Here is a 16,075-nt window from a genome sequence, read left to right on the forward strand (position 1 = left end):
TGTAATGTTAAGAGACGCTATTTGTTCTACGTCTGCACGATACGTGAGGTCCGGTCGCAGTGTTCTGCCTTTTATGATATGTCGTAGTTCGTTACACGGCCACGGTGGCGCTTCGAATTGTCCCCTGTTCGATATGTTGGAGGTTGGTTGGCTGGTTGATTTGGGGGAGGGGACGAAACTGCGAGGTCATCGGTCCCATCGGATTAGGGAAGGGAACCATCCCGGACTTTGCCTGAAGCGATATAGAGAAATCAAGGAAAACCTAAATCAGCGTCGCCGGACGGGGATATGAACCGTCGTCCTCCCGAATGTGAATCCAGAGTGATAACCAATGCGCCACCTCGCTCGGTACGTCGGAGGAAGGCAACGTTGCGTATGGGTTTTCCAATTAGATGTTATGAAATATTGACCTGTACTACCATCACAGCATGGAGGTACAGTGCCAGGTGCCATTGGCTGTTCAAGGGCCATTGAGTAACATGTAAATTACGATTGTGTACTCGTTTCTATTGCTCCGACTACAACGCCACCTGTGGCGAACCGAAGAGATGCTTCAGACAAAACGTATGTAGATTTTGCCGTAGAATCTCAATCTGCTATAAAATACGGTGATTCCCACTGAAGATTTCAAAGTTGCTCCCCGATACCCAGGCATGGTGTGGGGTCGCGGGTCGAGTGTGGTATCATTAGATGGCCCCTCGAAGACAAACAAACTGGAATCATAACTTTTTGTGATCCGATGTGTAGTTTTAGAGATATTTCAATGTCTTTAGTTAAAATAAACATGCTGCAGAATTCGTGGCAACGGGAAGGGCATTCGGCCACCCTCTTCCACCAACACCGCAAATCCAGTAATTAACATACCGACTTCGTGAAGATACGTGAGAAAGCCCATGAAATAGAAGATGGAGATCCAGATACAGTTAAGATATATGTAGAAATAAATGAGAATATTTTAGGTTAAATTTCAGTTTGGCTGTCATTAATATCAGCTGTTACTATTAAAATTTACTTTGACTGCTTTTAATATAAATTTATTTAGTTTCCACCAAGTGTTTCAGAGGTTTAAATCTCCATCATAAAGTGGATTTATGTCAGTTAAGACTTTGAGGTAAACAGTGGCACTGTCCAACAGCAGAAGAATAAACAAAACACTATTTTAGTACTGGAGTGAAATTTTGTGGACTATCTTCGATTGCAGAGATGAACAGCCTTCTGATGTAAACACGACAGAAATAAATCTATGACCACTAGGAACATTTCAATTTACATTTCTGTTCATTTTTGCAAGCAAAAAATTCCACAAATTTTTGAGACCTGCACTAAAATGTTTCATTTTTTTTTGGCACCGTTGACAACATTATTTTCCAATTCTTTGGACGTATTAACTTCTAATACCCCATATTTGTTTAATTTACAGTGCGTACGCGGTGATGCATGCGACGTAACAATAACAGGAAAAGGAGTTTATGACAACTGCACGGATACATTTATATTTGTATTCATGTTTGAGCTCAGCCACCTCCACAGGTAGACAGTCGCACAAGTTACCCCAAAGTCGTATACACAACACATACACGTTTTATTACTTTACATGATAACCTCTGATCTCCACGGAATTAAATTCCACCAGGTGGCGTCGCAGGCACTTGCCGCGGAAAGGATACTGTGTAAACGCCGCAGAGACAAATGGGGAATCATTAGAGAGCCGATGCGGGCCGCAAATCTGGACGTACACTGACGTAGGCGACTTCGAAACAAGTCATCCCGAGCATCTCGGGAATGGCGGAGCTGTTGGGCTCTTACGGTGCTAGTGTCTGCACATCTACGGAAAGCGGCTGTATGACGCTGAAAACACCAGCAGGCCACCAAGTCGATGGTCGAATCCCGATAAGCAGTTGTTCAGACCACTGCCTGTTCGGAAGACACACCACACCACGAGGGCAGGATTATTATAGTATTATACTAAGGGGAATTCACCTGTGCTCCCGTGGAATCTGTGGTAGTAGCCGAAGGTACCATGACAGCTGTGAACTACGTGAACATTTTAGTGGACCACGAATATCCTTTTATACGTGATGTCTTCCCCGAGGGCGTCGACATCTTCCAGCAGGATAACAGTCTGTATCGCAAGGCCAGAATTTTGTTAAAACTGTTGGAGATGTTTGACAGTGCTTTCATGATGATTTCCTCGCCATACTTTTTATCTGATCGGAACCCGGTGAGATGCTATCGGTAGTTGTCAGCTCCGCCGCCACCAACTACAAGCCTGTAATTTACGGGAATAACGTGAGCTGTGCGTACACTTTTGGTTCCGAAATGCAAGTGCATTGCATTTTAGAGGTAAGCCAGTACGCTGTTAAGCAGGTAGTTGCAATGATTAAATTTCTGGCGTGCAGCCACACAAATTCTGCTTCTTCTCCTAAGATTTCGGCCGTATGTTTTTCGGCTATCTTCAGTGTGAGTCGACAGAAGTACACTATGGCACTCGTTCCGTCCTTTTAAACCCGCGGACCGCACCAGTTTGCATTGTGCATGCGGCCGTAAGCAATACCGGAGGAACAGCCCGCTCTTACTGCACAATAAATCGTGTGTGACAGGGCACTGCATCGACACCGAACACTCTGTGGTGAGGGAAACAGCGAAAATTCGTCTGCCGAAGAACTAAATTAATAGAAATAACGGTTTTTGTTTGGACAAATGTTGGAATCCAACGCGTTTTTTCGATAAACTTGCAAAGACGTCGCTCAAGGGTCGCTCATCAAGATACATCGACATTTCAGCATGGGCTGAGCGCTTAGCCACGGACATAATTTAAGCATACTTCTTTCGGCCACTCAACGTCTCCGGCGCTTGTGTATTTGTGGCCGAACCGCAGTGACGTGGTCCGTGTGGTTAGAAGGACGGAACCAGTGCCATATGCCATAGCATCAGACAGTCGGCTCATTTTGAAGGTGGATGAAATCTGCAGGGCCGGATTATTAGAAAAATAAATAAAATTTATGAAGGTGTACGCTTGAAATGTAATGGATGTGTCATTGCAACCCAAAAACATGAAGATGCTCCGGAAGTTATAATGTTTTGGTTCTTCAGTGTAGATTCATCTGCTGATGTTGGTTTAAACATCTGAAACGAATGTTGAAACTAGAATAAATTGTTACAGGTAACAGTGAATGTTTAATTTCAATCGATACACTCGATGCCATACGAGGACTGGTCATTATTCACTCATGTGACAAAAATGATCAGTTGAAGCAGAAAAGGCTAGTAAACATGAGTTGCAAAATGCATACCTAAAGAGCTATGAACACTTCTTCCATACTGTGAAACAAGTCTCTTCTACTGCCAGCTGTTTGCTTTCCTTGTGTTTGGAGAAGGTAGCATGGACCAAAAGAAGAAAAACTGTCTGGCAAATATGTGCTTCAAATGTATTACTTTAAGAGGTACGAGCACTTGTTTCCCAGTACCGTAGAAGAACAAGTACTTCTAGCTTCTTACGTATGAACTTAACGTATGTTTACTGGATAGTTTTTTCTTGTTTTGTCGCATACCATCGTCATCGAAATTTGGGAAGCAATTAGCTTTCAGTAGAAGAGATTTGTTTCACAGTATCGAAGATGAAGAAGTGCTCATAGGTTTAAGATGTGGATTTTACAGCCCACGTTTACTAGGCTTTCTTTGCGTCGAATGACTGCTCCTGTCATATATACGTCTACATCTACATACATACTACAGAAGTCACCATACTGTGCGTGGCATATCGTACCCCGTATCACTACTAATCATTTCCGTTCCTGTTCCACTCGCAAACAGAGCGAGTGAAAAACGACTGTCTACATGACTCCGCATGAGCCCTAACTTCTCGTACCGTATCTTCTGGATGTATGCTGGCTGCAGTATAATCGTTCTACAACCTGCTTCAAACGCCGGTTCTCCTTTCGTAATTGTGTTCCCCGACAAGAATTTCGCCTTCCTTTCAGGGGTTCCCATTTGAGTTCCCAAAGTGTCTCCGCGACATTGCGTATTGTTCGAACTTACCAGTAAAATCCAGCAGCCCGCCTCTGAACTGCTTCGATGGTTTCCTCTAGTCCGACTTGGTACGGATCCCAAACACTAGAGCGGTACTCAAGTATAGGCGACACTAAGTGATCTCCTTTATACATCAACCGCACTTTTCCAAAATTCTGCCTGCCACAATCTTCACATTATCATTCCACTTCATATCACTTTGGAACTTTATGGCCAGATATTTAAAAGACGTAACTGTGTCAATCAGGAACTTGCTAATACTGTATCCGAATATTACAGGCTGTTTTTTGTTACTCACTCGCATTAACTTACATTCTTCTGTACTTTGAGCCACTCCTACTTCAATTTTTGTCTAAGTCATCTTGTATCCTGCTACAGTCAGTCAACTTCGACCACTTCCCGTAGACATTGTATCATCAGAAAAAAACCGTAGATTGCTGCCCACACTGGTCGCCAGATCATTTATGTAAACAGAAAGTTACAGCGGTCCTATTACACCCGCTGAGACACTCGTCTGTGATGAACACTCGCCCTTGAGGATTACATACTGAGTTCTATTAAGAAATCTTCGAACTGCTCACGTATCTGGGAACATTGACCATTTTTCATTGGGCACTCTGTACGTAGGTTACATAAAACTTCATATAGTACCGGTACATAAAAATATTTTCACGAGGGAGTTACGGAAGCCGTGTAACATGTTTGATGAAACAGCCTAAGGACCATCATTGTATTGTCAACCTACGGGAGCGGCAGACGCCCGTAAATTGGTCCACATAACAATCCTGGCCCGCGGAGGACCTCCTCGTCGACACGCGATCTGGCAGCGATAAGCAGCCGAACAGGAGAGGGCGCAGCGCGCGCACAAAGGTCTGCCAGTGGCAGCGGCGGGGCTGCGTGCCGGAGCCGTCACAACAGTCGCTCCTGGAACGCGAGTCTACCGGACCGAGGTAAATTGATGCTCGTCCCCCTCAGGCGCGTATTCTGCGCGCCCTCTTTTACGCCAGCGAGGGAGAAAAAGCCGCCGTGATATTCGCGGCGCCCGCAACGTCGGCACAGTAGGACGGCCGCAGGCCGCAGGTGCCTCGCGAAATGCTGACGTCGGCAGGCGGGGGTACCTGCGTGGGAGCCGGGGGCGCTACCTGCTACCTGCCCCCTGAGCGATGGCCGCGCCCCGACACGCCTCCGCGCGGCTGAATTTGTCACCGGCGGGGTCCGCGCCTGCCCGAGTCCGGCACAATGGCCTGACTTATGAAGTCCCGCACCTCATGAAGCGGCCGCGGCCATTCGGGACGTGAATTAAGACATATTTCACGGCATTCACGGCGGGCCGCGCGCTTTAAGGCGGCCTGAATAACATGAGAAATGGCGGGCGCCGGACCCCCGCGGTCGCTCATCCACGCAGCTCGCTGCTCGCCTCTCCCCAGCTGCCGCTTCCACCCTCCACGAGCTGCCGCGGCTCTTCCAGCAGTCTAGACACTGCGGGGTGCGCATCTCGGCTACTGCCTTCCTGTAGCCTTAAGCCAGCCTCATACGGGAAGTTTTTCTCGTCTGGGTGGACGCCAAACATTGTTTCTAAAGTGGTATATATCGAGATACATTGAAGGACAAATATAGCAACACCAAAAATTAATTACTGTGGTTTAATGAAATTTAGGGAACACATTTCTCTAGGTAAAACACATTTACATGATTATCATTGCAAGACCACAGGTTAATGAAAGCTTATCAAAACTAGACGTGATTGTCTTAATGGGAATTCCGCTATCTTTCATTAAATAAAAATATGGAATTTTAGTCTTTGATCGCTATATTTTATTTTCAACCGGTTTCGGGCTAGTTGCCCATCTTCAGATCATATATTGCAGTTACAGAGTAACTTGTCAATAGGCCTACAGGACAATCGGTTCGCTGAGTTATGATAGCGAACCGATTGTTCTGTACTGACAAGTCACTCTGTAACTGCAATATATGATCTGAAGATGGGCAACTAGCCCGAAACCGGTCATTGAAAATAAAAAATAGCGATCAAAGAATGAAATGCCACATTTTTATTTTTTCGTTTGGTTAATGAAAGCGCCATATAAGCCATTGAAAACGTGAAATGCTGGTACGGTAATAACTGGTGTAGACACCAGAATATTGAATACAACCTTGTAAACGTAAATGCGTTGTGTTGTAGAGGTGCCGGATATCAGTTTCTGGGATGGAGTTCCATGACTGTTCGCCGGCAGCGGTGGCCGAACGGTTCTAGGCGCTTCAGTCCGGAACCGCGCGACTGCTACGGCCGCAGGTTCGAATCCTGCCTCGGGCATGGATGTGTGTGATGTCCTCAGGTAAGTTAGGTTCAAGTAGTTCTAAGTTCTAGGGGACTGATGACCTCAGAAGTTAAGTGCCATAGTGCTCAGAGCCATTTGAACCATTTTTTGGAGACAGATCTGGCGATCGAGCGGGACAAGGCAACGTGTCGACACTCTGTAGAACATGTTGCCTTACGACAGGAGTGCTGTCATGTGACATAGCACTCCAGACCCTAATTCCAGCTGTGTGTAGCAAGCAGACATGTTGGCTGCCTCCATCTAACCGAGGCACGACCGTCAGTGGCACCTAGGCAGAACCAGCTCTCATCAGAAAAACAACAGACCTACACCATGCTCTCGAATGAGCCCTCGCTTGACACCACTGAAGTCGCAAATGGAGGTGGTTGGGGTCAGTGGCACCTAGGTAGAACCAGCTCTCATCAGAAAAACAACAGACCTACACCATGCTCTCCAATGAGCCCTCGCTTGACACCACTGAAGTCGCAAATGGAGGTGGTTGGGGTCAGTGGCACCTAGGTAGAACCAGCTCTCATCAGAAAAACAACAGACCTACACCATGCTCTCCAATGAGCCCTCGCTTGACACCACTGAAGTCGCAAATGGAGGTGGTTGGGGTCAGTGGCACCTAGGTAGAACCAGCTCTCATCAGAAAAACAACAGACCTACACCATGCTCTCCAATGAGCCCTCGCTTGACACCACTGAAGTCGCAAATGGAGGTGGTTGGGGTCAGTGGCACCTAGGTAGAACCAGCTCTCATCAGAAAAACAACAGACCTACACCATGCTCTCCAATGAGCCCTCGCTTGACATCACTGAAGTCGCAAATGGAGGTGGTTGGCGTCAGTGGCACCTAGGTAGGACCAGCTCTCATCAGAAAAACAACAGACCTACACCATGCTCTCCAATGAGCCCTCGCTTGACACCACTGAAGTCGCAAATGGAGGTGGTTGGGGTCAGTGGCACCTAGGTAGAACCAGCTCTCATCAGAAAAACAACAGACCTACACCATGCTCTCCAATGAGCCCTCGCTTGACACCACTGAAGTCGCAAATGGAGGTGGTTGGGGTCAGTGGCACCTAGGTAGAACCAGCTCTCATCAGAAAAACAACAGACCTACACCATGCTCTCCAATGAGCCCTCGCTTGACACCACTGAAGTCGCAAATGGAGGTGGTTGGGGTCAGTGGCACCTAGGTAGAACCAGCTCTCATCAGAAAAACAACAGACCTACACCATGCTCTCCAATGAGCCCTCGCTTGACACCACTGAAGTCGCAAATGGAGGTGGTTGGGGTCAGTGGCACCTAGGTAGAACCAGCTCTCATCAGAAAAACAACAGACCTACACCATGCTCTCCAATGAGCCCTCGCTTGACACCACTGAAGTCGCAAATGGAGGTGGTTGGGGTCAGTGGCACCTAGGTAGAACCAGCTCTCATCAGAAAAACAACAGACCTACACCATGCTCTCCAATGAGCCCTCGCTTGACACCACTGAAGTCGCAAATGGAGGTGGTTGGGGTCAGTGGCACCTAGGTAGAACCAGCTCTCATCAGAAAAACAACAGACCTACACCATGCTCTCCAATGAGCCCTCGCTTGACACCACTGAAGTCGCAAATGGAGGTGGTTGGGGTCAGTGGCACCTAGGTAGAACCAGCTCTCATCAGAAAAACAACAGACCTACACCATGCTCTCCAATGAGCCCTCGCTTGACACCACTGAAGTCGCAAATGGAGGTGGTTGGGGTCAGTGGCACCTAGGTAGAACCAGCTCTCATCAGAAAAACAACAGACCTACACCATGCTCTCCAATGAGACCTCGCTTGACACCACTGAAGTCGCAAATGGAGGTGGTTGGGGTCAGTGGCACCTAGGTAGAACCAGCTCTCATCAGAAAAACAACAGACCTACACCATGCTCTCCAATGAGCCCTCGCTTGACACCACTGAAGTCGCAAATGGAGGTGGTTGGGGTCAGTGGCACCTAGGTAGAACCAGCTCTCATCAGAAAAACAACAGACCTACACCATGCTCTCCAATGAGCCCTCGCTTGACACCACTGAAGTCGCAAATGGAGGTGGTTGGGGTCAGTGGCACCTAGGTAGAACCAGCTCTCATCAGAAAAACAACAGACCTACACCATGCTCTCCAATGAGCCCTCGCTTGACATCACTGAAGTCGCAAATGGAGGTGGTTGGCGTCAGTGGCACCTAGGTAGGACCAGCTCTCATCAGAAAAACAACAGACCTACACCATGCTCTCCAATGAGCCCTCGCTTGACACCACTGAAGTCGCAAATGGAGGTGGTTGGGGTCAGTGGCACCTAGGTAGAACCAGCTCTCATCAGAAAAACAACAGACCTACACCATGCTCTCCAATGAGCCCTCGCTTGACACCACTGAAGTCGCAAATGGAGGTGGTTGGGGTCAGTGGCACCTAGGTAGAACCAGCTCTCATCAGAAAAACAACAGACCTACACCATGCTCTCCAATGAGCCCTCGCTTGACACCACTGAAGTCGCAAATGGAGGTGGTTGGGGTCAGTGGCACCTAGGTAGAACCAGCTCTCATCAGAAAAACAACAGACCTACACCATGCTCTCCAATGAGCCCTCGCTTGACACCACTGAAGTCGCAAATGGAGGTGGTTGGGGTCAGTGGCACCTAGGTAGAACCAGCTCTCATCAGAAAAACAACAGACCTACACCATGCTCTCCAATGAGCCCTCGCTTGACATCACTGAAGTCGCAAATGGAGGTGGTTGGCGTCAGTGGCACCTAGGTAGGACCAGCTCTCATCAGAAAAACAACAGACCTACACCATGCTCTCCAATGAGCCCTCGCTTGACACCACTGAAGTCGCAAATGGAGGTGGTTGGGGTCAGTGGCACCTAGGTAGAACCAGCTCTCATCAGAAAAACAACAGACCTACACCATGCTCTCCAATGAGCCCTCGCTTGACACCACTGAAGTCGCAAATGGAGGTGGTTGGGGTCAGTGGCACCTAGGTAGAACCAGCTCTCATCAGAAAAACAACAGACCTACACCATGCTCTCCAATGAGCCCTCGCTTGACACCACTGAAGTCGCAAATGGAGGTGGTTGGGGTCAGTGGCACCTAGGTAGAACCAGCTCTCATCAGAAAAACAACAGACCTACACCATGCTCTCCAATGAGCCCTCGCTTGACACCACTGAAGTCGCAAATGGAGGTGGTTGGGGTCAGTGGCACCTAGGTAGAACCAGCTCTCATCAGAAAAACAACAGACCTACACCATGCTCTCCAATGAGCCCTCGCTTGACACCACTGAAGTCGCAAATGGAGGTGGTTGGGGTCAGTGGCACCTAGGTAGAACCAGCTCTCATCAGAAAAACAACAGACCTACACCATGCTCTCCAATGAGCCCTCGCTTGACACCACTGAAGTCGCAAATGGAGGTGGTTGGGGTCAGTGGCACCTAGGTAGAACCAGCTCTCATCAGAAAAACAACAGACCTACACCATGCTCTCCAATGAGCCCTCGCTTGACACCACTGAAGTCGCAAATGGAGGTGGTTGGGGTCAGTGGCACCTAGGTAGAACCAGCTCTCATCAGAAAAACAACAGACCTACACCATGCTCTCCAATGAGCCCTCGCTTGACACCACTGAAGTCGCAAATGGAGGTGGTTGGGGTCAGTGGCACCTAGGTAGAACCAGCTCTCATCAGAAAAACAACAGACCTACACCATGCTCTCCAATGAGCCCTCGCTTGACACCACTGAAGTCGCAAATGGAGGTGGTTGGGGTCAGTGGCACCTAGGTAGAACCAGCTCTCATCAGAAAAACAACAGACCTACACCATGCTCTCCAATGAGCCCTCGCTTGACACCACTGAAGTCGCAAATGGAGGTGGTTGGGGTCAGTGGCACTTAGGTAGAACCAGCTCTCATCAGAAAAACAACAGACCTACACCATGCTCTCCAATGAGCCCTCGCTTGACACCACTGAAGTCGCAAATGGAGGTGGTTGGGGTCAGTGGCACCTAGGTAGAACCAGCTCTCATCAGAAAAACAACAGACCTACACCATGCTCTCCAATGAGCCCTCACTTGACACCACTGAAGTCGCAAATGGAGGTGGTTGGGGTCAGTGGCACCTAGGTAGAACCAGCTCTCATCAGAAAAACAACAGACCTACACCATGCTCTCCAATGAGCCCTCGCTTGACACCACTGAAGTCGCAAATGGAGGTGGTTGGGGTCAGTGGCACCTAGGTAGAACCAGCTCTCATCAGAAAAACAACAGACCTACACCATGCTCTCCAATGAGCCCTCGCTTGACACCACTGAAGTCGCAAATGGAGGTGGTTGGGGTCAGTGGCACCTAGGTAGAACCAGCTCTCATCAGAAAAACAACAGACCTACACCATGCTCTCCAATGAGCCCTCGCTTGACACCACTGAAGTCGCAAATGGAGGTGGTTGGGGTCAGTGGCACCTAGGTAGAACCAGCTCTCATCAGAAAAACAACAGACCTACACCATGCTCTCCAATGAGCCCTCGCTTGACACCACTGAAGTCGCAAATGGAGGTGGTTGGGGTCAGTGGCACCTAGGTAGAACCAGGTCTCATCAGAAAAACAACAGACCTACACCATGCTCTCCAATGAGCCCTCGCTTGACACCACTGAAGTCGCAAATGGAGGTGGTTGGGGTCAGTGGCACCTAGGTAGAACCAGCTCTCATCAGAAAAACAACAGACCTACACCATGCTCTCCAATGAGCCCTCGCTTGACACCACTGAAGTCGCAAATGGAGGTGGTTGGGGTCAGTGGCACCTAGGTAGAACCAGCTCTCATCAGAAAAACAACAGACCTACACCATGCTCTCCAATGAGCCCTCGCTTGACACCACTGAAGTCGCAAATGGAGGTGGTTGGGGTCAGTGGCACCTAGGTAGAACCAGCTCTCATCAGAAAAACAACAGACCTACACCATGCTCTCCAATGAGACCTCGCTTGACACCACTGAAGTCGCAAATGGAGGTGGTTGTGGTCAGTGGCACCTAGGTAGAACCAGCTCTCATCAGAAAAACAACAGACCTACACCATGCTCTCCAATGAGCCCTCGCTTGACACCACTGAAGTCGCAAATGGAGGTGGTTGGGGTCAGTGGCACCTAGGTAGAACCAGCTCTCATCAGAAAAACAACAGACCTACACCATGCTCTCCAATGAGCCCTCGCTTGACACCACTGAAGTCGCAAATGGAGGTGGTTGGGGTCAGTGGCACCTAGGTAGAACCAGCTCTCATCAGAAAAACAACAGACCTACACCATGCTCTCCAATGAGCCCTCGCTTGACACCACTGAAGTCGCAAATGGAGGTGGTTGGGGTCAGTGGCACCTAGGTAGAACCAGCTCTCATCAGAAAAACAACAGACCTACACCATGCTCTCCAATGAGCCCTCGCTTGACACCACTGAAGTCGCAAATGGAGGTGGTTGGGGTCAGTGGCACCTAGGTAGAACCAGCTCTCATCAGAAAAACAACAGACCTACACCATGCTCTCCAATGAGCCCTCGCTTGACACCACTGAAGTCGCAAATGGAGGTGGTTGGGGTCAGTGGCACCTAGGTAGAACCAGCTCTCATCAGAAAAACAACAGACCTACACCATGCTCTCCAATGAGACCTCGCTTGACACCACTGAAGTCGCAAATGGAGGTGGTTGGGGTCAGTGGCACCTAGGTAGAACCAGCTCTCATCAGAAAAACAACAGACCTACACCATGCTCTCCAATGAGCCCTCGCTTGACACCACTGAAGTCGCAAATGGAGGTGGTTGGGGTCAGTGGCACCTAGGTAGAACCAGCTCTCATCAGAAAAACAACAGACCTACACCATGCTCTCCAATGAGCCCTCGCTTGACACCACTGAAGTCGCAAATGGAGGTGGTTGGGGTCAGTGGCACCTAGGTAGAACCAGCTCTCATCAGAAAAACAACAGACCTACACCATGCTCTCCAATGAGCCCTCGCTTGACACCACTGAAGTCGCAAATGGAGGTGGTTGGGGTCAGTGGCACCTAGGTAGAACCAGCTCTCATCAGAAAAACAACAGATCTACACCATGCTCTCCAATGAGCCCTCGCTTGACACCACTGAAGTCGCAAATGGAGGTGGTTGGGGTCAGTGGCACCTAGGTAGAACCAGCTCTCATCAGAAAAACAACAGACCTACACCATGCTCTCCAATGAGCCCTCGCTTGACACCACTGAAGTCGCAAATGGAGGTGGTTGGGGTCAGTGGCACCTAGGTAGAACCAGCTCTCATCAGAAAAACAACAGACCTACACCATGCTCTCCAATGAGCCCTCGCTTGACACCACTGAAGTCGCAAATGGAGGTGGTTGGGGTCAGTGGCACCTAGGTAGAACCAGCTCTCATCAGAAAAACAACAGACCTACACCATGCTCTCCAATGAGCCCTCGCTTGACACCACTGAAGTCGCAAATGGAGGTGGTTGGGGTCAGTGGCACCTAGGTAGAACCAGCTCTCATCAGAAAAACAACAGACCTACACCATGCTCTCCAATGAGCCCTCGCTTGACACCACTGAAGTCGCAAATGGAGGTGGTTGGGGTCAGTGGCACCTAGGTAGAACCAGCTCTCATCAGAAAAACAACAGACCTACACCATGCTCTCCAATGAGCCCTCGCTTGACACCACTGAAGTCGCAAATGGAGGTGGTTGGGGTCAGTGGCACCTAGGTAGAACCAGCTCTCATCAGAAAAACAACAGACCTACACCATGCTCTCCAATGAGCCCTCGCTTGACACCACTGAAGTCGCAAATGGAGGTGGTTGGGGTCAGTGGCATGCGCAGTACAAGGTGTCTGGCTCGGAGTTGCCCCTGAAGTAACCAATTTGGAACAGTTCGCTGTGTCACTGTGGTGCCGACTGTTGCTCAGATCTCTGCTGCAGATGCAGTACGAAGCGCCAGAGCCACGCGCCGAACTCGATGGTCCTCCCTCTCGGTAGTGCGACAGGGCCGTCCGGAGTCTGGTCTTCTCGCAACCGTACATTCTAGTGACCACCGCTGCCAGAAGCCATGTATAGTGGCTACATTCCTGGCAAACATTTCTGTAGTATCGCAGAAGGAACATCCAGCTTCTTGTAGCCCTATTACACTGCCCCGTTTAACCTCAGTGACGAGCTGATAATGGCATCTTTATCACCTAAAAATAATTCATGACTAACATCAGGTCACCACTTCCAATCTCAGAGGTAACTAACGCCTTCGACCGTTACAGCTTTTGTTTAAAGCAAAACAGATTTTTATGATCATAGTGACACTACTAGCGCCACACTTACTCGACTGTCATGAAATCTGAATAGACCCCACCGTTCAGATATACAAACATGCCTACCAACTTTCGTTTATGTAACACAACTCCTTCTTGGTGTTGCCATTTGCGCCAGTCTCTATTCAGCAAGTGGAGAATTGCATAGTATTAAACGGAAATGGAACGTGCTAACAGAAACAAAAATGGTTCAAATGGCTCTGAGCACTATGGGACTTAACATCTGTGGTCATCAGTCCCCTATAACTTAGAACTACTCAAACCTAAACAACCCAAGGACAACACACACATCCATGCCCGAGGCAGGACTCGAACCTGCGACCGCAGCAGTCGCGCGGTTCCGGACTGAGCGCCCAGAACCGCTAGACCACTGCGGCCGGCGTTAACAGAAACAAGTTTTTAATGAAAACATTAATTTATTCAATCAAAAAATATATTAAAGACATCTGGCTACGTAAGAAAGTCAACTAGTATTACAAAATGTGGGCTGCGTGAGTTATACCAAGTACACATGCTGGTTTTCAGCGTTATTTGAATGTAAATAAGAACATGCCCTTTAGACACAACTGAAATGTAAAATTACTTACGAGGTTTTATTCCAACGAATACAGTGACTATTGTCCTGACAGACTAGAGCCATGTTGAATCTGAGACAGATAACGGCAATGATCTGAGAAATGGGGACCAAGGTTTTTTCTACGATGCCCGTGCGGCTAATAATGTTCACAATATATATTCGGCATGAATATGAACTCTTTGATTTGTCAGTGGCTCTGACCCATAACACATCCTCTATATCCTAACTGGATAGTGCAGCCTGCTCATTTCTTCCCACCAAACACGACATGCTTGCCAGTCTCTGAACAAGAAATCCATTCAGCTAATGTCTTGGTTCCTTGATGCACAAATATCCCGCCAAGGAAGCACGTCTTTCCGATTCAGCCTTCTGTCGCAAAAAAATCTAACGCTTCTGCTCCGTCTTCTTGACGTCACAGACATGTTTGTTAATCACATCTACTGATGCGCAGCAAGTAGCCTCACGTCAGTGATCCTTTGAAACTAAAAATGTGCATCCAGGGCCAGGCTCTTATTTTTCTGCAATCCATGTTTCCTTAGGAAAACGTATGATTGATATCTGCTGAAGGCACTCTTCAAAAAACAGGAAAACGCCGGGCTGCCAGGAAGTTCCTTCCCTGGCCTCTACTCAGTCACAAACAGGGCTGGTGGTGGCTCATAAACGTGTAATAGCTCCTACCTACTGGAGCTTGTCCAGTGAGGCGACATTCACGAAGACGACACCTGAGGCTGCCCCTCCGTGCGGATGAAAGAAGCCACTTTTTTCTAAATGTCAGATACTGCTGTGCTTGCTCCGGATCTAGCGTTCTGCCCGCACCCAAGGACTCTACAAAGTAAAAAGAACACAAGACCCACACTATGTTAAATGTGGCTGATTTGAAGTTAATTATAAGTTTCTAAATACAATCACTGCGGCCAGTTTCGCTTTTATAAACATTATTACTATATTCTGTACCCTCATTATCCTCTCAGCATAGTGTTATTCTCACATTAAATGAAAAGAGAGCTGTCAGATGGCTTGCCGCTTTTCAGTACTTCTAAAATTTTGGGACGAATGTTTTTCAGATGCTGTACTTTTCGGAACTGCACTTCTTGTAGATTATATTACAGTTGTGTTTTAAGTACGGACGCATACAAAATATTATTAACATGTTGACATGTATATTATTGTAATCAAAATGTGTATATTCATAATCTCCTGTGGCACTTTAAATAGGGTGTGATGGTAGTTTATGTTTATGTGACTCATCCCCCCCCCCCCCGGTCCCCCAAAACACTCGCAACAGAATGTTTCATCCGTGTTACAACATTTTGTTTATATGTGTAAACGTACAAATCTCCAAACTTGTCACTTATTTCTGGAGAATATAGAAACATGAAAGATATTAGCCTCGAAAATGGCAAGAAATTCTGGAAAAATTGGTTCACTAAACACAGAATACTTTTCGGTTGCTTTTCTAGGGGCAAACTCACATGGATCGGTTTGCGTCATGACTGACTACAAAACATTCCATACAGGAAAAAGTGCACGTTTTCAGATTGACCACAATTACTGCCAACACGAAATGTGGTACAATGATGAGTCTACACGCAAGTGGACAAATCACGCAAGCGGAAATGACCGGAAGATACAGTGTCCTGCCACGTACATGCCCACATAGCGCAGTCTGTAGAGGTGTGTCGATAATTATAGTGCCACGTGGAATACTGACAATGGTAAACGCACACTTCGATCTTATACAATAAAAATCATGAAATTTTTAAAGTTGTGGAAGTTGTTGGATTTTACAACCCTTAAGTGATTGCACGACACAAGTACTTCCCA

The sequence above is a fragment of the Schistocerca gregaria genome, chromosome 1 (assembly GCF_023897955.1).
Source record: "Schistocerca gregaria isolate iqSchGreg1 chromosome 1, iqSchGreg1.2, whole genome shotgun sequence".
Classification (NCBI taxonomy): domain Eukaryota; kingdom Metazoa; phylum Arthropoda; class Insecta; order Orthoptera; family Acrididae; genus Schistocerca; species Schistocerca gregaria.